Here is a 23,381-nt window from a genome sequence, read left to right as displayed (position 1 = left end):
TCAGCTTCCCAGGAAGAAAGTAATCTTGTTTCTACCACAATTGAAGAGGACTGCTGATTAACAGCAGAAACAACAGCCAATACCGTAGGTACCTCAACTGACTCAATTTATATAATTCTGCCAGATAAATTAAAACTGAGCGAACTTTTGCTCAGTGGGTACTGAAACTTGCATCCAGGTCCATTGTGGACAAGAGCTCTCAATAGACATTTTATACAAGTGAGATCAAGATCCTGAAACATTTTTCCAAAAATTGTAACAGGAGATGGAACACAGCTTTCTCAGTATGATCCTGAAGGCAAAAGCACAATCAATGTAATTTCAGTCAAGGGTGGAACAGGTCCAGTGAAAGCAAAAGCAGATTGGTCAAGAGCAAAGGTCGTGTCCATAGGTTTTGGGGGTGCTCAAGGCATTTTGCCTTTTTTTTTTTTTAATATTTATTTACTTGAAATGGAGAGAGAGAGAGAGAGAGAGATAGAGAGGGAGGCAGGAGAGGAGAGGTCTTCCATCTGCTGGTTTACTCCCCAAATGGCTGCAACGGCCAGAGCTGCGCTGATCTGAAGCCAGGAGCCAGGTGCTTCTTCCAGGTCTCCCATGTGAGTGCAGGAACCCAAGAACTTGGGCCATCATCCACTGCTTTCCCAGGCCATCAGCAGGGAATTGGATTGGAAGAAGGGCAGCTGGGACTCGAACTGGTGCCCGTATGGGATGTCGGTGCCACAGGTGGATGGATGCTCAACCTACTATATCATGGCGCCAGCTCTGGCATTTTGCTTTTTCTTATTGAGAGGCCAAAGAACAATAATGTCTGCTTCTCATGAGGATTGTGAGAACTTGAACCAAAGCTTTGGCAGAAAATCACTTGGGAAAGCTGCTCCAGAAAGTCCCTCTCACCATGACAGTGCTCCTGCTCATTCCTCTAATCAAACAAGGGCTGTTTCGCTCAAGTTTCAGTGGGAAATCACCAGGTATCCGTCTTACAGTCCCAATTTAGCTCATTCTGGCAACACTGCTCCGTCTTCTTCAGTTAATAATGTAAGAGAGACACTGCATGTTCAAGATGAAATCCCCAGGACCCCTAGTTCTACAGGGTGGACTAAGTGGCCAATATCATTACTTTCAAAAGTGTCCAGAACTTGATGAAGCTTAGGTTGAGAAATATACTTTATATTTTGATCTTTTACTTCTGTTTTCCATGAACATTTTGAAGGTCCCCTGTACAAACTCTATACCCTGACCCGCTCATCATGGACTTACTGGGTAGAACATTTTGTCTCGCTGTCTGTCAGCCCACTCTACATTCTGTCATAAATGCTTTGGACTGGTCATCCTGATGTTTAGTCTTTTTTCTTTGGACTCCCAAGGGCTCCCATATCTGGACAGTTTGGGGGCACTGTCTGTGGTAACTTCCATGTAGCTTCTCCAGACACAGTTCTTACAAGGACTAAGCCCCAAGCCTTCCTTTCCCTTACCCTGGGATCTCCTGAAGAGCCTCTCCATCCAGGTCCAGCTGGGAGCTCAGAGTCACAAGAGACCCTGGTGAAGCACAAGCTGGTCAGGCTCCCAGGGCAAAGCAGGCTGGAGAAGAGGGATGAGCACAGGGGTACCACAGCAGATCCGGTTTCTGTTAGGAGGGTGGAAGAGGGTGAGGATGGTGGAGGGCAATCCACCATTTTCATCCCACTGCTTACATCTCAGCCCCTGGGGGCCAAAATATGCCCATAACTAATTCGTTGAGATAGAAATCTCTTGGCCATACAGCAAGTACATAGAAGGAACAAGTTCTGAATTTTCACAAACACAAGATAAATTCCACGTTCTGTAAGATGTCCAATAATTTATTTATCAAAGCATTAGTGTTGCCAGGACAACAGAATTTAATTTAGTCGTACTAGATTTACACATTGCTTCTTGTTCTAGCTTCTTAGGATTTGAAAATGTTCTTGCTAATAGCAAACAGGATATCAGCTGCTTTATTAATATATATATTTATTATTTAAAGATTTAGTTATTAATTTGAAAGGCAGAGTTACAGAGAGGCAGAGGCAGAGAGCAAGAAGTCTCCCATCTACTGTTTCACTCCCCAAATGGCCACAATGGTCGGAGCTGCACCGAACTGAAGCCAGGAGCCAGGAGCTTCTTCTGGGTCTTCCAAGTGGGTGCAGGGGCCCAAGCACTTGGGCCATCCTCCACTACCTTTTCAGGCCATAGCAGAGAGCTGGACTGGAAGAGGAGCAGCTGGGAATCAAACCAACATCCATATGGGATGCCAGCACTGCAGGCAGCAGCTTTACCTGCTACATCATGGTGCTGGCCCCTATTAATAGATAATCTAATGAATTGTATTGGCCAGAACTTTTTGATCTCTTGTAATTGGTTTTATTCCAGGACATCATGATGCAATGGATGCTGAACACAATCTTAGGTTGGTACATTTAGTGCTGAATGAATTCCCAATATTGATTTACACTTGATGGTTAATTGTTCGTGCATAATCTCAGTGTTACTTCTGTGCTTGATATTAATCATAGTAGCCCCAGTCATGCGTTGTTAAATTGTATGCTAAATTGTCTTGGAGTACCTGTATATTTTCTCCTATGGAAGTTTTTCTTAGTTGAATGAATTTGAAATTTTTAATGACAATCACATTTCATACCCTATATCCTGTGAGTGAGGCAAAACAGGTATTATTATTATTATCAATTTGATGTAAAAATTTGGCAAGTGACTACTGCTTATTAAAGAAACATAAACAATCTAAATATAAGGGGAAAATAAAAGTTATCTTTGTTCTACCACCCAAATATAATTTTCCTTATTATGTTGGTATATATTTTAGAATTTGTCCAAGATTTGTATATTTTTCTTCTTACAAGGGTGAAATTCCACTAAATATACTGTAGCTTGTTTTCCTACTTCATGATTTTTTATGTTAAAAATATACTTCTACAATGTCCCTTTTAATAGCAGCAAAATATTCCAAGATAGATATATAGTAATTTATTAAATACTCTATTGATTTTGGACCTTTGATTTGTTTCTAATTTTTGGTAATTTGTTTCTAATTTTTGCTCTTCTGTAAGGGTACATCAAAAAGCCTGTGGAGGGTCAGGTGTTTGGCATAGTGGTTAAGACTCCCTGTTAGGACACCAGTGCCTCACATTGAAGTACCCAGGCTCAGCTCCTGACTCTGCCTCCTGACTCCAGCTTCCTGCTGATGCAGACTCTGGGAGGCAGCAGTGGTGGCGCAGGTGGCTGGATTCCTGTGTCCCACATGGGAAACCTGAATGGAGTTCCCAGTTCCTAGCTCTGGTCTTGGTCTAGCCCAGGCTGTTGTGAGCATCTGGGGATGCACTAGTGGATGGAAACACTCTCTAGCATGCAAGCTTCTTCCCTCTCACTCTGCTTCTCAGGAAAATACTTTTTTTTTAAAGATTTATTTATTTACTCGAAAGTCAGAGGTTACACAGAGAAGGAGAGGCAGAGAGAGAGAGAGGTCTTCCATCTGCTGGTTCACTCCCCAATTGGCCACGATGGCTGGAGCAGCACTAATCCAAAGCCAGGAGTCAGGAGCTTCTTCCAGGTCTCCCACATGGGTGCAGGGGTCCATGGACTTGGGCCATCTTCTACTGCTTTCCCAGGCCACAGCAGAGAGCTGGATCGGAAGTGGAGCAGCTGGGTCTTGAACTAGCACCCACATGGGATGCTGGTCTCAGGCGGCGGCCTTTCTTGCCTGAGGGTAAGTACCGGCCCCACAAATACTGTTTTTAAAGTTCATGAATAAATGGAACTAAACGGTAATGTACCTTTTCTGTGAACATTTTGAGGCACCCTCCTATTTCCTCTACCTTATAATCATGGTAGATACATAGTTGATGGTCCATTTAGTCTGAAGATTGGGAACAAGGTCTTTGGGAACTAACTTCCTATGCTTTTAAAGATTCCTGAATAAGTGACCAGCATTTAGCCTAGTGGTTAAGTCACCCTTGTCCCACACCAGAGTGCCTGGGTTTGATCCTTGGCTCAGTACCAGCTCCTAATTCCAGCTTCCTGTTAACATAGATCATTGGAGGCAGTTGGGTTCATGCTACCCTACCCACGCGGGAGACCTGGAGTTCCCAGTCCCAGTTATTGTGGGTATAAGGGGAGTGAAACGAGCAAATGGGAGTGCTTTCTCTTTCTCTGCTTTTCAAATGAGTAACTAAATGTGGACATTCTTGAATCAACTTATGACGGCAAATACTTTCTAAGTGGGGCCTTGATTACTCTGCAGCCAGGATTGTTGCCTGCTGTTCCCTCACTACCTCTCAGCCAGCAGGAGCACTCTACTGTCTTTAGGCAGGGCCACATTGCCACAAACACCCACACCCACGTGAGAACTTCAGCAACTCCAAGCTAAGTCTTTTCCCTATCCACCATCACCTGCATAAATTAGCGTAAAAAGACTGTGACATTGCTTTTAGAAAAGAGTGCTCTAACTTACGGCCTGAAGTCTCATGAGTATTTATTTGTGCAGAAGAAATTTCTCACTTCGCGTCTCTCTCAGCCCCAGGATGACTAGCGGATAATTTTTCTGTTTTGTAGAATTTCCGCAAATGTTTTATTACACCCTCTGTAACTGAAACAAGAGACTAGGGTTGAACAATGAAAAAGAACTTAAGGAGAAAATAACATCAATATTTTCTTTGCGAACAATGACTCTTGCAACAGGTCTGGATAAGACCTGTTTCCATAATGGAAAAACAAAGTAACCCAGCAAAAAGTTGGCCCCTTGCAAAGAACGTTTCTTACTCTTTGTGGCTGCCCAGGGCCTGCAGCTCTTTCCTGCGGTGAACCACCATCCAGCGTCCCACGAGCGGATCTGAAAACTCAGCTGTGTTGTTTTTCCAGGCTCTCTTGCAGCCGGTGTGCTAGCCTGTCAGTCATCACTCCTCCACCCTGCTGCAAACCTTGACCCTGAGCAACCAGAGCGGGGACAGCAGCACATGCCTCTCCTCTGATGTCAGCAGCAGCCTTGTCTCGGGAATAAGTTCATTGGCCAAGAAGTGGACCCTGAGATAAGCCTTTGAAAAGAAGGTGTTTATTTGGGTCCTGAGCTCAGGAAGCAGTGGTCAGGAAGTTAGGGAACAGAAGGAAGCCAGCAGGGTGCTTAACCCACAGCTTACCCCTCTGAGCACAGGAGCTGCAGTCCTCTGGGGACCTCTGCCAGGTGCTTTCCGCCTGCTGAGAGCTGACCAACCCTGACTGCCGTCTTCTGCCTGTGTGGGTTGGATGTTGAAGCCCTAACCCCGGAGTGGCTGAATGGGGAGTAAGGAAGTAAGGAAGGCTACAAATGAGGTCATGGGGCGGGGCCCTCTCCACTTGATTAATGGCCTTAAAAGAAGGAATCCTAGAAAGAGAGGGCAGTTGGGCTGGTGAGCAAGACACCCTGGTCCCATATCAGAGTGCCTGGGTTACTTTCCTGGCTGCAGCTTCCTGTCAGTGTGGATCCTGGGAGACAGCAAGGATGCCTCCCACATGGGAGACCTGGATTGAGTTCCTGACTCTTGGCTTCTCATTTGAGGAGTGAATCAGTGGTGGGGGAAGAGGTGTCTCGATTTCTCAATCTCTCTCTCTCAAGTAAATAATTTTTTTTAAACTGAGAGACTTTCCCACATACCTATGAGAAGCCATGTGAGGACACAATGAGAAGGCAGCCACCTACAAGCCAGGAAGAGCTCTCACTGGAAGCCAAGTCAACCAGAACCTTGACCTTGGACATCCAGCCTCCAGGACTGTAAGATAACACATTGCTGAGGCTTAAGCCCCCTAGGCCCTACGGCATTATCTGATGCTCCCTGAGGGCCCCCATCTCTGCTTGACATCTTGTCTGCGTCTCTGGGAACTGGCAGAGCTTGCCAGAGGCAGCCCTCAGCATCACAGGGAAAGAGGCGTGGGTGCCCGTGGGCTCCAGGTGGGGCCCAGTGGAGTCCACATCTAGGGCTGTCAGGAGGCCCTGGGGCGTCTGTGCAGACTTCTGAGGCAGCAGAGTGGGTTTCCCACCAGGCCAGTTCTGCTGCGTGGTTTTCCCGCCTTTCCTGGCTGCCCAGCCTCGCTCCAGGGTCCTGCCGGCCACGCGCTGGGAGAGCCACCCTCTTGGAAGTTAGATTTTTGCTTCAGTCCATCACAGTCTGTTCCTGGTGCTTGTAACTGAGAACGCTCACTGCGGGTTCTGAGTTAAATTTAGAGCTGAAAACAGAACTTAATCAATGTTGTCTGTATCTCACAGCCCAGATTGCGAAAGGCAAGGTGTCTAATTCCTGCCTGATAACAGGACAAGGAGCAGATGACCCTGAGGGAGACTTGCTGCAGAAAGGGATGGCAATATCTGCCCCAAATATGTATCCACGCCTGCACATTGTGTTTCCCACGTGGCTCAGCAGTGCTATTTCTAGCTCATTTGTTTTAAGGAAAATAAATTGAATAAGGACTTAAGGTAAATAACAAGTTTTTCTAAGAGCATTGTATGAAGGGTCTTTAAAACATTCATAGAAAACGTATTGTGAAGAAACCATGCATCAATTTAAAAAATGATTTGTGTTTTTTGATTTCATTTTTCCACAGAATTTTAACACTTTATTTTGCTGATTCATTCCCCAAATGTCCCTGGTGGCTGAGACTGGGCCACACTGAAGCTAGGAGCTGTGGACTGCATCCAAGTCTCCCTTGTGGGTGGCAGGAAACTGATTAGCTGAGCCATCACTACTGACTCCCAAGGTCTGCATTAGCAGGAAGCTGGAATCAGGTGCTAGAGCTGGGCATTGAATCCAGGTACTTGGGTGTACTAAATGGCTTCTTAACTGCTAGGCTGAATAGCCCCTCCCCTTTTATGACAGACTCACTCTCAAGATAACCCACTACTCCATTAGTCCATGAGTGAATTAACATAGTCATGAAGGCAGAATTCTTGTGACCTAATTACTTCTTAAAGGTCTCACCACTTAGTATCTCACAATAGGGATTAAATTTCAACATGCAGTGTAAACATTTTTAAAATTTTCATTTTATTTGAAATGAGAGAGAAAGAGAGGAATAGAGAGAGATCTTCCATTTATTAGTTCGATCCCAACTGGCTGCAACAGTCAGGACTGGGCCAGGTCGAAGCCAGGAGCCTGGAACTCAAGCTGGGTCTCCCTGATGTGTGGCAGGGACCTGAGTACTGTATATTATTATATAACCCAGATAATGTATATGACATTACCAGTAACAATTTGTGGTGTTGAAAGTACTTGGCCATTGGCTGGCGCCGCGGCTCACTAGGCTAATCCTCCGCCTTGCGGCGCCGGCACACCGGGTTCTAGTCCCGGTCGGGGCGCCAGATTCTGTCCCGGTTGCCCCTCTTCCAGGCCAGCTCTCTGCTGTGGCCAGGGAGTGCAGTGGAGGATGGCCCAAGTGCTTGGGCCCTGCACCCCATGGGAGACCAGGAGAAGCACCTGGCTCCTGCCATCAGATCAGTGCGGTGCGCCGGCTGTGGCGGCCATTGGAGGGTGAACCAATGGCAAAGGAAGACCTTTCTCTCTGTCTCTCTCTCTCTCACTGTCCACTCTGCCTGTCCAAAAAAAAAAAAAAAAAAAAAAAAGTACTTGGCCATCAATTGCCGCCTCCTGGAGTGCACATTACCAGGAAGCTGGAGTCAAGAGTGGTGCTGGGCCGTGAACCCAGGCTCTCTGATATGGGATATGGGCGTCCCAAGTGATGACTTAACCACTGTCCCAAATGCCTGTCCCTCAATGTAAGTTTTGGTGGAAACATTTAAACCAAAGCGTCCCATACTTATTCCTCACCTCCCTGCCCCAAACTCCTGTCTCTCCCGCGAATAGATTATAATCTTTCCATGCCAATAATTCTCCAAATCTTAGCTTGTTCCAGCAGTGACTCCAAAGTCTCATCTGACACCTTCCTTCCAGCTATTGAGTCTGTGAAGTAAAAACAAGTTATCTACTTCCAGGAGACAGTGGCAGGACAGGCCCAGGCAAACATTCCCATTCTGATAGGGAGAAGAAGGCAGGAAGGAAGGAGTAACAGGCCTCAAGATTCCAGAATGTAGCATATATACCTGATACTTTTATAAACACAATGACCGCTTATTTTAAATATTACCTATTATATCTAATATTATTTTCTTTCTTTTTTTTTTTTTTGACAGCCAGAGTGGACAGTGAGAGAGAGAGAGACAGAGAGAAAGGTCTTCCTTTGCTGTTGGTTCACCCTCCAATGGCCGCCGCTGCCAGCGCACTGCGGCCGGCGCACCGCGCTGATCCGATGGCAGGAGCCAGGTGCTTCTCCTGGTCTCCCATGGGGTGCAGGGCCCAAGTACTTGGGCCATCCTCCACTGCACTCCCTGGCCACAGCAGAGAGCTGGCCTGGAAGAGGGGCAACCGGGACAGAATCCGGCGCCCCAACCGGGACTAGAACCCGGTGTGCCGGCGCCGCAAGGCGGAGGATTAGTCTAGTGAGCCGCGGCGCCGGCCCATACCTAATATTATTTAAATACTATCTATATACCCATATATACAATGTATATGTGCCTTTCACATATCTTCACATTTAATCTTAGCCCCCCAAAAAGAAAAAAAGTGCCCCATGAGGTGTGTAGGTAGGGCAGGCCATATTCTCTCAATGTGACCTACACACAGATTTTCTCTTACTGCAAACATTGTTGACTACCTGTTGTCATGAAATGAAAATGCTGGAATAGATCACAACAGGAAACTGGAATCCAAGGCAAGGCATAGGAACACTGCAGCTAGAGGAAGAAAAAATTTGAAATGCATAAAGCCACAGATCCTCTGTAGAATATTCTTTCAAATCTATATGAAAAAAATGAGCTTATTTTCTCAAATTTGACAAAAGCCCTAAAAATGTATGTGACATTACCAGTAACAATTCGTGATGGTAAAAGAAACTTTTCTAAACTATCAGTAATTAAAACCAAATTTTGATCAGCCATGCAAAAGGGAAGATTGAATTGTCTTGGTATACTCTATGAAAATGTTACAAAATTGAAGCTATCAAAAAATATGAAACCAAAAGTTGTAGGGAAAAGTATTGTATAAATGTGTCATACAATTAATAAAGATAGTGTTATAATTTCCAGATTTTATAAATTTATAATTTAAAAATTTATTTATTTGAAGGATAGAGTGACAGAGAGAGAGAGAGAGGGTGCTTCCATCCACTGGTTCACTCTGTAAATGCCTGCAACAGCCAGGGCTGGCCCAGCCCAAAGCCAGGAGCCTGGAACTCCATCTGGGTTTCCCATGTGGGTGGCAGTGGCCCAAGTACTTGGGCTATCTTCATTGCTTTCCCAGACTGGATTGGAAGCAGAGCAGCCAGGACTTGAACTGGCATTCCCATATGGGATGTGGGTGCTTTAAGCAGTGGCTTAACCCACTGTGCTGGCCCCAAATTTCCAGATTTTTGTGATACTTGTGGTATTTGTCATTTTTTAAAAGTTGTAATTCATGATAACTTTATCTTATTAAAAATAAATGTTCATACCTACTTTTATGCTTAGATTTTTTATATTGTTTTCCCTGAAGAAAGAAGAGCTACAACAGCATGTTAGTTTAGGACCACAGACAGCTGAATCTGCCCCTGCATCTCTCTGTGAACGCAAACGCACTCCTTATGCCTCCTGATGAAACCAAAGCAGCCAGGGGAGATTCTTTTGAGGTCGGGCCTTAGGAATTCTGCCTCCAACAAATGTTCTTGCAAACATCTCTGAGGTTGTGGCCATTTCATATGGTGACATTTGATGCATCTGGTCAGTGCATGTAGCCAGTTGTTTCAGGTTGTGTTTGAGCAGCCTGTGGACTACGAGTGCTCTTTTTGGCCCTTGTGGGGCAGTGAGGGATGCAGGATGGGGCTGAAGCAGACATGGAAATGTGACAAAGCTGCCGTTGAGACCTCAGCTGATCACGGGGAATTCAAGAGCAGAGGTCGCCTATCGAGGGTTGTTGTGACTGAGACAAGGGGACAGCCTCTGATCCCCTGAATTACCCATCCTTACATGTGGGCTGGCACAGTGCTGTGCAGAGACCACGGTGCAGGGTCACCTCTCTCCAGCTCTATGCTTAGTTACATCACATTGTACCTTGAAATGCACTTTGGCAGGAGGCTTAATAGCTTGGGAAGCCACAAATCACGCTTCCTCCTCTCGGCTGCAGCCAGTTGTCAAAATTTACTGCATGCCATTGTTGTATGGGAGCATGATGGAGGGGAAAGGGGTGGCCAGGCAGCCAGCCTCCTTTGCCCAACAGTGATGTGTGCAGAGCCCTGTTAGGAAGTCCTGTGCCTCCTCGATGCCTGAGATCCTCCTCGGATCAGTCTGAGCCATCACTTCTCCAAGTCATACCTGTGCCGTGTTCATGGGCCACATATAATGGGCTGTGATATTGTTTCCATTAGCTGATGATACATTTCAGGAAGCTTCCGCACAGAGGGAAAGAGTTCAGGATTACTGTGTTCCAGTGTGCTAGATGCAGCTGGTGGAGGCCTGGGCATTATTCTCAAGAGGCTTGCGATACGATTTATTGGTTTGTATTTACCAAACCTTTCAAGTGTTCAAAGAAGCTGTGGATATTACAATAATAGACTCATCTCTGCTGATTAATTGGGGACCAGTTTAATGAACAGAAAAAAAATATTTTAAAAAGGTGGGGGAGGAGCCGGTGCTGTGGGGTAACAGGTAAGGCTGCCACCTGCAGTGCCAGCATCCCATATGGGTGCCAGTTCCAGTCCTGGCTGCTCCACTTCTTTTTGTTTTTAACTTTTATTTAATGAATATAAATTTCCAAAGTACAGATTATGGATTACAATGGCTTCCCCCCTATAACGTCCCTCCCACCCGCAACCCTCCCCTTTCCCACTCCCTCTCCCCTTCCATTCACATCAAGATTCATTTTTGATTCTCTTTATATACAGAAGATCAGTTTAGCATACATTAAGTAAAGATTTCAACAGTTTGCTCCCACACAGAAACATAAAGTGAAAAATACTGTTTGAGTACTAGTTATAGCATTAAATCACAATGTACAGCACACTAAGGGCAGAGATCCTACATGAGGAGTATGTGCACAGTGACTCCTGTTGTTGACTTAACAAATTGACACTCTTGTTTATGGCATCAGTAATCACCCTAGGCTCTTGTCATGAGCTGCCAAGGCAATGGAAGCCCCCTGAGTTCACCGACTCTGATCATATTTAGACAAGGTCGTAGTCAAAGTGGAAGTTCTCTCCTCCCTTCAGAGAAAGGTACCTCCTTCTTTGATGACCCGTTATTTCCACTGGGATCTCACTCGTGGAGATCTTTCATTTAGGTGTTGTTGTTGTTTTTTTTTTTTTTTTTTTTTTTTTTTTTTTTTTTTTTCCCAGAGTGTCTTGGCTTTCCATGTCTGAAATACTCTCACGGGCTTTTCAGCCGGATCTGCATGCCTTAAGGGCTGATTCTGAGGCCAGAGTGCTGTTTAGGACATCTGCCATTCTATGGGTCTGCTTGCTCCACTTCTGATCCAGCTTTCTGCTGTGGCCTGGGAAAGCAGTAGAAGATGGCCCAAGTGCTTGTGCCCCTGCACCTACGTGGGAAACCTGGCAAAAGCTCCTGGCTTCGGATCGGCACAGCTCCGACTGTTGTGGCCATCTGGGGGAGTGAACCAGTGGATGGAAAACCTCTCTCTCTCTCTCTTTCTGCCTCTGCCTCTGCTTCTCTGTATCTCTGCCTTTCAAATAAATAAAAATGACAAAAAATAGAGGGGGTAAAGTTCTATGCTCTAGGCCACCCACCTCCATCGCAGGTGATGTGGCATTACCCTTAGTGATGTTGGAGCTTGGGAGCAGGAGATGTCAAAGTTTTACCCAAAGCTGGTAGTGGCACAGGGGCAAAGCCAGAGAACGGAGGGAGCATCCTGAGGAAGCAGCAGCTTGGAGACCCCAGAGCTTAGGAAAAAGACAGCTTCCACCGCACCTATTGCTCCTCTCAAACACATAGGAAAGGTCTCTGTGCTTTCCTTTGCTCACCAAATGGGGTTCAGGTCAGTTCTTCCACTGTCTAAGAACAAGGTGCCAAGCAGGGTGAAGGGCATGGGGACAGCAGCCAGCAGATCCCTGTGAAACAGGGGTTGAGGGGAAGTGGCTGAAGGCTGGGACCACCGGGATGCGTGACTGCAGTAGAACAAAGTCCCAACGCCTGCTCTCTATGTCTTCCCCTCCCCTCTTGCCATTGGAGTGGAGACATAAAAAAATACGGGTCATCATGGAACGGCTGCTTTCGAAACTGAGGAACTAATTCATCTTTTAAATTCAGAAGAAAAGCTTTCAGACATATTGTGGGACAGCAGTTCTCAAGGCTGGCTGCCCATCAAAACTACCCGTGGAGCTTTTAAATGCACAAATAGCAGCCGCGGATTCGGAGTTTCTGGCAGCAGTGGCTGGGGTTGCTGTGTGTTTGAACAACCTCATAGGGATTCCAACACATGGCCAGGGCCCAGTGCCATGGCTGTGCAAACTCAGGTGAGAAAATTCATCAGAAGAGAAGTAACCATTTTTCCCAAGTCAAAGAGCAAAGTCAAATAAGCCGTGATTTTCAGAGAGACCTGTGCTGATGGGTCCTCCTCATTTGTCAGTAGGAGCTCCAGGCCAACTGCTAACTGGGGACGTGAGGAAACGGAGCAGCACCCGGCCAACTTGCACCACCTGGAAAGTCCTGCAGAGCCCTTCCTGCAGCAAGGTGTGGACGTGCGTGCAGGGAAAGGTAGGGTTAGCAAGAAAACAAATTAGAATAAGAACTTGAGCTATTTTAAAATTATTTTTTAAAGATTTATTTATTTGAGAGGCAGAGTTACAGAGAGAGGGAGAGGCAGAGAGATTTTCCATCCGCTATTTTCATTCCCCAAATGGCTGCCATGGTGGGAGCTGAGCAGATCTGAAGCCAGGAGCCAGGAGCTTCTTCTGGGTCTCCCACATGGGTGCAGGGGCCCAAGCACTTGGGCCATCTTCTACTGCTTCCCCAGGCCATACACAGAGAGCTGGGGCATGAACTGGCACCATATGGGATGCCGACACCACAGGCGGAGGTTTAACTTACTATGCCACAGCACTGTCCCCAGAACCCAAGCTTTTTAAAGAAGGCTCCAGTTATGTTGGCACAGTAGAGATCAAAGTGAGAGAGGTTAAAAAAAATCCTGTCCAATGCATTGTTAGGAAAAGTCATGGGGCGAAAAGAAGCTGAGGCATGTCCTTGAAGCTGCCGGAGTAGAGATGACGCCAGCCCTAGTAGTGTCAAGGTAAAGGCAGTGACACAAAGAATACGATTGCAATGGATTGTTTTAATTTTGGTTGGGTGTAGACACAAGGGAACTTCAAAAAGTTCATGGAAAAACTGAATGAAAGGTAAATTTATTTTGATGGAAAAAATGTTTGAAAACCATGTGTCATTTTTCTTTCATAATATGCATTTTCTGTAAACTTTTGGAAGATCCCTAGAATGTGCAGCTTTCAAAATTATTTGTGCCAAAATAAGCTTATCATTTGTTTCCATTTTCCACAAACTTTTAAAAAATGTCATTTATTTGAGAGGCAGAGAGACAGAGAGCGAGCTGCCATCTGCTGCTTTAGTTCCCAAATGCCTGCAGTGGCTGGGGCTGGAGCTGGACTGGTGCCAGAGCCAGGAGCCAGAAATGTAATGCAGGTCTCACATGTGGGTGGTAGGAGCCCAACCTGCTCCATAAACTTTCTGAGGTACCTTATATAACCCTTATGAAACGAATTTTTAAATATTGTTTTGCAGAATTTTTGAAAGTGATCTCCAATGTCACCAGTATTTCCAGTTGATTGTAGTATATTTTGATAACTGTGAATTTGCTGAGAGCTAGTGGGATAATAGCATATATATTTTCCCCTCCGTGGATAGTGGGAGGGAGGTAAGTGGTTACAGGATACAAAAACAAGGAAGATGAGTTTGTTTTTCAACTGTTGGAATGAGAGTGATGCAATTAAGCAGCTGACATACAGTGTTTAGTCACTGGAAGCACCTGTCTCATGTTTGAGGCAGCCTGGCAGGTTCACGGGTGGAACTTATTCAAAGGAAATAAAAGTCCTTTCTGGGGACAGACAGTCAATTTAATTACCAGCTTATGTTGTGTATCTGGCTATGTTGGGGTTGTCCTGCTGAACATCACCCTGACAACTTGGAGATTTATGTTTTTAGAAAACAACCTAAGGAGGGTTAATTTTATGGCTGTCACTCATGTTGAGCCGGGTGTATTTCCTCGTTTATTATTATCTGCTTTTCTTCCTTGTGGTTTAGCCTTGCTGAGTGATGTCTCTTCAAGACTTGGAAGATCTTCCTTTCAAAGGGATGGCTGTACCTACCTGACATTTCTAAGGTAACTGAGCCGATGTGACAATAATCTTGGTAGGAGAAGGAGGTGAGCCAGGCCCAGGGAAATGCTAATTTAATCAGTTGATAACTTATGAGATTGCAAAATGTGCTCAGAAATGCGCATCAGCTTAGATGGCTCCCTTGTCCTCCTCCCATTTGTCCCGTTAGTCTCCAGGGTACATCCATCCAGGCTTGCTCTTTTTTTTTTTTTTTTCAAAGATTTATTTGAAAATCAGAGTTACACAGAGAGAGGAGAGGCAGAGAGAGAGAGAGAGAGACAGAGACAGAGACAGAGACAGAGACAGAGAGAGAGGTCTTCCATTTGATGGTTCACTCTCCAGTTGACTGCAACAGGCGGAGCTATACCGATCCGAAGCCAGGAGCCTGGAGCTTCCTCTGGGTCTCCCATGCGGGTGCAGGGGCCCAAGGACTTGGGCCATCTTCCACTGCTTTCCCAGGCCACAGCAGAGAGCTGGATCAGAAGTGGAGCAGCCAGGACTGGAACCGGCACCCATATGGGATGCCGGCGCTTCAGGCCAGGACGTTAACCTGCTGTGCCACAGCACCGGCCCCCAGGCTTGCTCTTGACACCTTTACACCTGCCCCTACTGTGGCAGCCTCATGCAGACCACCTCATTTTGTCCCACTTAACTGTGTCGTTTGCTTCCTTCTGATTTCCCTGAAGAGTCCTGAGTCAGACTGCAGGTTGCTGTGCAACAGAATTCTTTTGGTAGCAAATGATGGCTGCAACAATCATACACACCCATGGGGTGTTGGTTCCAGGATGCCCATAGATACCAAAGTCTACAAATGCTTGTGTCCTTTATATTAAGTGTCCTGAACCTACACATATACTCCCATATACTTTAAATCATCTCTAGGGACTACTGCTGTATGGCGGTGAGTTAAGCCATTGCCTGTGATGCTGCATCCCATATTGGAGCACAGGTTTGAGTGCCAGCTGCTCCACTTCTGATCTAGTTCCCTGTTAATGCACACGGGAAAGCAACAGATGATGGCCCAAGTACTTGGGCCCCTGCCACCCACATAGGTGACCCAGATGGAGTTCCTGGCTTCTGGCTTCAGCCAGGCCTAGCCTCGATTGTTGTGACCATTTGGGGGAATGAACCAGGGGATGAAAGATCTCTCTCTGTCTCTGTTTCTCCTTCTGTCAGTCTACCTTTTTTAAAAACCATCTCTAGATGATTTATAATACCTAATACAATGTAAATGTGATGTTAATAGTCGTTTAGGGAATAATGGTAAGGAAAATAGTCTGTTTATGTTCAGGAATATCCAGTTATTTTTCTGAATATTTTTGGTCTATGGTTGGTTGAATCCACAGGTGGAGTCCATGGATACCAAGGTCTGAGAGCAATGGCTTAGTGAGACTTGGGAAAAGTGCCCTTGGGGCTGGCACTGTGGCGTCATAGGCTAAGCCTCTGCCTGTGGCACCACATCCCATACAGTTACTGGTTCATCTGGACTGCTCCTCTTGTCCAGGTCTCTGCCTATGGCCTGGGAAAGCAGTAATGACCCAAAGTACTTGGGCCCCTGCACCCATATGGGAGACCTGGAGGAGCCTCCTGGCTCCTGCCTTTAGATTAGCACAGCTCCGGCTGTTGTGGCGATTTGGGGAGTAAACCAGTGGAATGAGGACCTTTGTCTCTTCCTCTTGGTCTGTAGCCCTCTCAAATAAATAAATTTTAAAAATCTAAACAAAAATAAAAGTGCCCTTTCCTTAGGAAAATCAAGCTTAAGTTACCACCTATTAGTTCTCAGATAGCACTGATTATAAAATCATTCTGCAAAGTTATATGAATAAATTGTTGAACAGTAAATCATAAAATATTAGTAATTAGTTTCAAGTCAGCAATAGAAAAACCAGTCTTTGATTTAATTATTTGTTATAAACACTGTTATACATCTTGTTTTTGGCATCAGTGCTTTATATTGATTTTTATAGAAGGTTTTTATTTAATGAATAAAAATTTCATACATACAGCTTTTAGGAATACAGTGGTTCTTCCCTCCATTCCCGCCCTCCCACCCCCACTCCCATGCCACCTGCTACTCCCTCTCCCATTCCATTTTTCATTAAGATTCATTTTTGATTGATATACACAGAAGACCAACTCTATACTAAGTAGAGATTTCGACTGTTTGCACCCACACAGACACACAAAGTGTAAAGTACTGTTTGAAGACAAGTTTTCCTGTTAATTCTCATAGTACACCCCATTAAGGACAGAGGTCCAACATGGGGAGTAAGTGCACAGTGACTCCTGCTGTTGATTTAACAGTTTTATGTCAGCTCTTATCATGAGCTGCCAAGGCTATGGAAGCCTTTTTTAAAAGTTTTTTTAACTTTTATTTAATAAACATAAATTTCCAAAGTACAGCTTTTGGATTACAATGGCTCCCCCCCCCCATAACTTCCCTCCCACCCGCAACCCTCCCATCTCCTGCTCCCTCTCCCCTTCCATTCACATCAAGATTCATTTTCAATTATCTTTATATACAGAAGATCAATTTAGCATATATTAAGTAAAGATTTCAACAGTTTGCACCCACACAGAAACACAAAGTGTAAAATACTGTTTCAGTACTAGTTATAGCATTAAATCACAATGTGCAGCACATTAAGGACAGAGATCCTACATGAGGAGTAAGTGCACAGTGACTCCTGTTGTTGATTTAACAATTTGACACTCTTGTTTATGGCGTCAGTAATCACCCTAGGCACTTGTCATGAGTTTCCAGGGCTATGGACGCCTTTTGAGTTTGCCGACTCTGATCATATTTAGACAAGGTCATAGTCAAAGTGGAAGTTCTTTTATGGAAGCCTTTTGAGTGCACAAACTCCGTTGATATTCACACAGGGCCATATGCAAAGTGGAAATTCTTTCCTCCCTTCAGAGAAAAGTACCTCCTTCTTTGATGGTCCCTTCCTTCCACTGGGGTCTCACTCACAGAGATCCTTCATGCAGAACAGTTTTTGCCACAGTGTCTTGGCTTTCCACGCCTGAAATGCTCTCCTGGGATTTTCAGCCAGATCTGAATGCCTTAGGAGCTGATTCTGAGATTAGAGTAGTGCTTACTTTAACAACTCATTTTCTACTTTCAAAACAGGTTTCTGGTTTTGACAGCATTTTGTGTAAGTGTCAAATTTAAATATTTTAAAATATATTTTTGTTTAAAGAAAATATTTTTCAATGAAGTGAAATAATAATTCAATATTTTATCTTTGCATTTGTAACATTTAAAAATAATATGGGACCAGGTGTTCAGCACCTCACTTGGGATTCACACATCTCATACTGGGGTGCCCACGTTCAAGTCCTGGCTCCATTCCATCTTCCTGCTAATGTGCACCCTGGAGGAAGCAGGTGATGGCTCAAGTAGTTGGGATCCTGCCATCTGTGTGGCAGATGCAGACTGAGTTTCAGGCTCCTGGCTTTGGCCTGGGCCAACCCTGTCTGTTACAGGTATTTGGGGAATGAACCAGCAGTCAGCAGATCTCTCACTGTCTCTCTCTCTCTGTCTTTCAAATAAATAAAGTAAAATATCTGATTTTCCACATGATGTGCAATTTGTAATGATAAGAAATTTGAAAATGTACATGTGAAGGACCGCTGAATTTTGACAATAGGTAATTTTTGTATGGGAGAAATCTCTGTAGCAACAAAGAACAGTCTATTACAGAGTTCTTAAACGATGGTACAAAGACTTAAGAGCCCACTGCCAGGAAGGTGTAAGGTACTATGCTTGAGCACCTGAACTGAGGCTGGCTATAACTATTATCAATTATTACTCAGACTTGATCCCAAAATCTGTATTTTTCCTCCTTTGTCCTCTGGTTCTCAGTGCTCACTGCAGATTTTTTTTTTTTTTTTTTTTTTTTTTGGACAGGCAGAGTGGACAGTGTGAGAGAGAGACAGAGAGAAAGGTCTTCCTTTGCCGTTGGTTCACCCTCCAATGGCTGCTGCAGCTGGCGCACCGCGCTGAACCGAAGCCAGGAGCCAGGTGCTTCTCCTGGTCTCCCATGGGGTGCAGGGCCCAAGCACTTGGGCCGTCCTCCACTGCACTCCCTGGCCACAGCAGAGAGCTGGCCTGGAAGAGGGGCAACCGGGACAGAATCCGGCGCCCCAACCAGGACTAGAACCCGGTGTGCCAGTGCCGCAGGCGGAGGATTAGCCTAGTGAGCCGCGGCGCCGGCCTCACTGCAGAATTCTGTGAAGAGCTTTGGACAAGGAGTCTGGCTGGAAGGAGCTCTGCAGGATTTGGCTTGAAACAGCTTTTGCCCAGCAAGTTCAGTGCTTCCTAAAGCCTGGATTGTGTCACCCAAAGTGGAGTGATCAAGCGAGGGAGATTACGGTGGGGTCGGCCACTGAGACCTCCCCAGCTCATCCTCTGCTGTACCCCTGCCAGCTGGCCGCCATTGCAGGCTCTGGGCTCTGGCTCTCCCAGTTGTCTAGCATCGGGTGTCTGCATTTCTGGCCACCAGCTGTGCTTGCTTGCAGCTGCAGCTCCCAGGTCTCCCCATCTCCCATGGTTCTGATCTGCTCTTCTCTCCCATGTGTCCTTCCTCTTCACTGTACCCTCGCCCCCAGTGTCCAGGCGTGGCGCACCCCCTTCTAAGAGTACTGGACTGTTCCCTCTGTCTGGAGAACCCTGTCCTGTCTTGACTTCCCTTCAAACTTTGACTTAGAGTTGGGTGTTGAGATTTTCTATCTCTGGAATAAGGTAACCTCCTAGGGCAGTCAGGCCCTGGGGACTTCTCCTGGCACATTGTTGGTATTCAAGGTGTTTGGTCAGGAGCTACCCCCTTTTCTGTAATTTTGATTTTATGGTTTCAGTTATTGTGGGCAACTGTGGTCTCAAATAGTCAATGGAAAATTCTGTATTTTGAGAAAGAGGGAAGGAGAGACCACATTTGCATAAATTTTATTATAGTACTTTGCTACAATTGTTCTATTATTTTTGGCAATCTCTTACTATGCTTACCTTATAAATTAAACTGTATCATACATATGAAAATGAAGGCACTTCAAAAAGTTCATGAAAATACATATTATTAAAAATTATACAAGCCGGCGCCGTGGCTCAATAGGCTAATCCTCCACCTTGCGGCGCCGGCACACCGGGTTCGAGTCCCGGTTGGGGCGCCGGATTCTGTCCCGGTTGCCCCTCTTCCAGGCCAGCTCTCTGCTATGGCCAGGGAGTGCAGTGGAGGATGGCCCAGGTGCTTGGGCCCTGCACCCCATGGGAGACCAGGAAAAGCACCTGGCTCCTGGCTCCTGCCAGGATCAGCGCGGTGCGCCGGCTGCAGCGGCGGCCATTGGAGGGTGAACCAACGGCAAAAAGGAAGACCTTTCTCTCTCTGTCTCTCTCTCTCACTGTCCACTCTGCCTGTCAAAAAAAAAAAAAAAAAAAAAAAAAAAAAATTATACATTGATTTCAGTTCTTTTTTTTTGCACCAAGTATACTTATCTTTTAATTCCATTTTCCCTTGAACTTTGTGAAGTACACTTGTGTATAGGAAAAAATATAGTAGGTTTTAGTACTATCTGAGCTTTCAGGCATCCAGTGGAAGTCTTGAAACATACCCCCCTCCATTGATTGGGGTGAGGGGCAGCAAGCTATTTTATTTCTTTGTTTTGAAACTGTGAGCTCTTTGAAATCAGGGAGTTTGTCCTATTACTATTCTTAAGAGAGAGAGAGAGAGAGAGAGGAGAGAGAAAGAGAGGGGCTGAGGGGTAGAGATTATCCATCCACTGGTTCACTCTTCAAATGGCCATAGCGGCCAGGGCTGGGCTGGGCCAGAGCCAGGACCCAGGTACTCCATCTGTGTCTCTCATGTGGGTGCCAGGAACTCAAGTACTTGGGCCATCATCCCAGGTGCATTAGCAGGAAGCTAGATTGGAAGCGTAGGCGTCCGTAATCAACAGGCACTGCAATATGGGTTGCAAGTGTCCCAGAGAGTCACTTATCTCACTGTGTCACAACACCTGCCTGTGTCCTGTTACTTTTTATTCCTGGTACTTATCACAATGACGGGTTTTTGTTTGTTAGTTTGTTTTTTAAATACACCTGTTGGATTGGAGGAATGAACAAGGTGCCCAGAAATTCCATTGCCTAGAAGAGTATTGAGAACCCGGTGATGATGGAATACCCCGAGACACCCTCTACTGCTGTAAGTCATTAAAGAAACAAAGACTTTGGCTCTGCTTTGAGAAGTGCAATCAATAAGCCTCTTCTTGGTAATGCTCTCGCTAAGCCCGGGAAAGAGAAATTCTAAAGACTTGGCTATGCGAACCTTTTACTGTCATTCTTCCATGCCTCCCACAGCCCCCAGATGTCCAGGTAATATCCAGTTCTGCAAGTTGGGGAAGCTCTCTATCAGCAAGTGCTTTGTGGGAAAGCATGTTGGGCCTACAAAGGGAGAGGCTGGGAAAATGATCTTGAGGTTGATGGGATTTGTTTTTCGATAAGAATGAGTCACAGTATAGAATGCCTTCAGCTAAAAACAACAGTATTTAAAAATGTACCTATTGTCAAAGGCTTTGGGCGTAGGGTCAAATCATTACATAATGGAAATACAGAAGCCAGTAGCAGATGCTGGGTTCATACCTTTCATGCTGAACAGGCCTCTCCCACATTTGCCGAAATAACAACACAAGTTCCCCTCAGGAAGCTCAAGTGTTGTCCTGGCCATGAGATAGGACGTTTCAAAGATAAGAGCTTTCATTCCTGGGAACAGTCCTGGCTCTGACTTCCTCACCTGGTATCTAGGTGCTATCAAGAAGTTTCAGCCTATATCAGTGTTGAACAGTGGGTGAGAATTCAGACTCCAAAGTCAGATGGCCTGGATGAAAGGTTCTTGCCTTATGAATTGTGTGACCTTGGGCAAGTTACTTACCTTCCACGTGCCTCATTTTCCTCTTATAAAATGGGTTATCACAAGTGTGGGGAGCAACTGAGACTAGACTAAATTACTGGAACTAGGACTAATTCTATGCATCTGATCTCCCGCAATATGGCGCTGAGAGAGAGCAAACAACTTCTACGCAGCTGCCTCGCCAATTTGACTAACAAGTGGCAGGAGCTGATCCTGCTCCTGATTGGAGGAGAGCAGCGTGCTCGGCGTGTAGGCAGCAGAGCATGGATTGGTGGAAGAGGACTATAAAGGAGGAGAGACACTATGCACCGAAAAACATCTGAGGAGCCCCTGAGAGAGCCGGCTGGCGGTGTGTCGCTCCTCCGCGGAAGCGGGGAAAGCGGCGTGGGGGTGCCGTCCCTCCGCGGAGGCAGGGGGCTGGCAGCTAACCCGGGATGGCGTCGTTCCTCCACGGGTGAGGGAACGGCAGCTAACCTGGGAAGGGCCGGGCAAAAGGAACAGCGCAGGGTCCACTGTCGTTCCTCCACGAATGGGGGAGCGACAACAAGGAGTAATTGTCAATATACGTACAGAGGTTGGATTAGCATCTGCATGTCGTAAACATCCTGGAAGTGTTAACCAACTCAGAACTCCGAGCTTAGTATAAATAAACCCACAGGGAATTGAAAATATCGCTAAGTCCAAAAATGCATTTAGCACACCTGATGTATGGAGCGCCCCATCTCAGCAACACAGCACACAGTACAGCATCAGTTGTTCACTTCCGTGATGGGAGGGCTGACTGGGACCCCTGGCTTCCCACCGCAGCCCTGCATTGCGAGAAAGGATCTCACCAACTTTCAGCAGCCTGGAAGAAGTGCAAAGTTCAAAATTCTGTATATGTTTTCTACTGAATATGTATCACTTCCATACCATCATAAAGTTGAAAAATTCTAAGTTGAATTTGTAAGTCCGGGGGTGGGGAATGGCTGGCCCAGGGGCTGTATGAAAACTGCTGAATCGTTTGGTCTGGCCCTGCCATGGCAGCTGCAGGTGGGACTTGAAATTCAATGAATCTATAGCAGGCTAATTTTTTTTTTTTTTTTTTTTTTTGACAGGCAGAGTGGACAGTGAGAGAGAGAGACAGAGAGAAAGGTCTTCCTTTGCCGTTGGTTCACCCTCCAATGGCCGCCGCGGCTGGCGCGCTGCGGCCAGCGCACCGCGCTGATCCGATGGCAGGAGCCAGGAGCCAGGTGCTTTTCCTGGTCTCCCATGGGGTGCAGGGCCCAAGCACCTGGGCCGTCCTCCACTGCACTCCCGGGCCACAGCAGAGAGCTGGCTTGGAAGAGGGGCAACCGGGACAGAATCCGGCGCCCCAACCGGGACTAGAACCCGGTGTGCCGGCGCCGCTAGGCGGAGGATTAGCCTAGTGAGCCATGGCGCCGGCTAGCAGGCTAATTTTTAAGTTGATAATTTTGCATGGTCTGTGAAGGATGTTGTAACAATTGCCCTTGGCAGAAAAAAAGGTTTCCCACCCCAGAGAAATGCTTAGGTGTGGGAAGCAGTTGAGAAATTGGCAAACTAAGTAAGAACTCCTGTGGATACCCCTGAACTAAACACTGAACTTATTTAAAGTCAAATCCCTCTACTCTAAGTAGTTTTTAAGGTTCCTCCATCGATAGAAAAGACCTAAGGCATTATCAATTATAATGCAGGGAACAATTACAAAGGGAAAATCAACAGAAAGCAGTGCCCAGATCATTCCTGGAAATATAACTATTCTCAATCCTCAAGGAGTGAGGAGGTTCAATTCTGAGAAGGTAATTTGCAAGCATTAAGCTATCACTTCTCTTAAATACTAAGATATGGCTGCTTAATAGAAAGGACATGTCTAACATAGTTTTATTCACTTGCTGGCTAAATTAGCATTTTATTACATCCCTAAGTATCATAAATTCTTCTATGTTCTATGAAGACATTTCAATTACGGTTTGTACCCCTAGATCTTTTGTTCCTAGTGAATCTTTTCTTGATGATTCTTCATATACTTGATATAATCAGTTAATGACACCAAAATTGCAT

At 45.8% G+C, this 23,381-nt stretch overlaps 1 long non-coding RNA gene across 2 annotated transcripts; it reads right to left on the bottom strand.

The window, feature by feature from the left end:
• Positions 1-401: 401 nt before the first annotated feature.
• LOC149122581 (uncharacterized) lies at positions 402-5,340 on the bottom strand. 2 transcript variants are annotated; one of them, XR_016219321.1, is made up of 3 exons: positions 4,792-5,340; positions 4,484-4,618; positions 402-1,624 (listed from the first exon to the last, which is right to left on the bottom strand). It is a non-coding gene; the product is annotated as an uncharacterized LOC149122581 (long non-coding RNA). The 2 variants fall into 2 exon arrangements; XR_016219322.1 differs by lacking the exon at positions 402-1,624 and adding an exon at positions 3,422-3,733.
• Positions 5,341-23,381: the final 18,041 nt, after the last annotated feature.

The sequence above is a fragment of the Oryctolagus cuniculus genome, chromosome 13 (genome assembly GCF_051225735.1).
Source record: "Oryctolagus cuniculus isolate XC-2025 breed Fujian yellow rabbit chromosome 13, ASM5122573v1, whole genome shotgun sequence".
NCBI classification, from domain to species: domain Eukaryota; kingdom Metazoa; phylum Chordata; class Mammalia; order Lagomorpha; family Leporidae; genus Oryctolagus; species Oryctolagus cuniculus.
The sequence above is the reverse complement of the archived record's forward strand: the minus strand, read 5'-3'. Positions and strand labels throughout refer to the sequence as shown.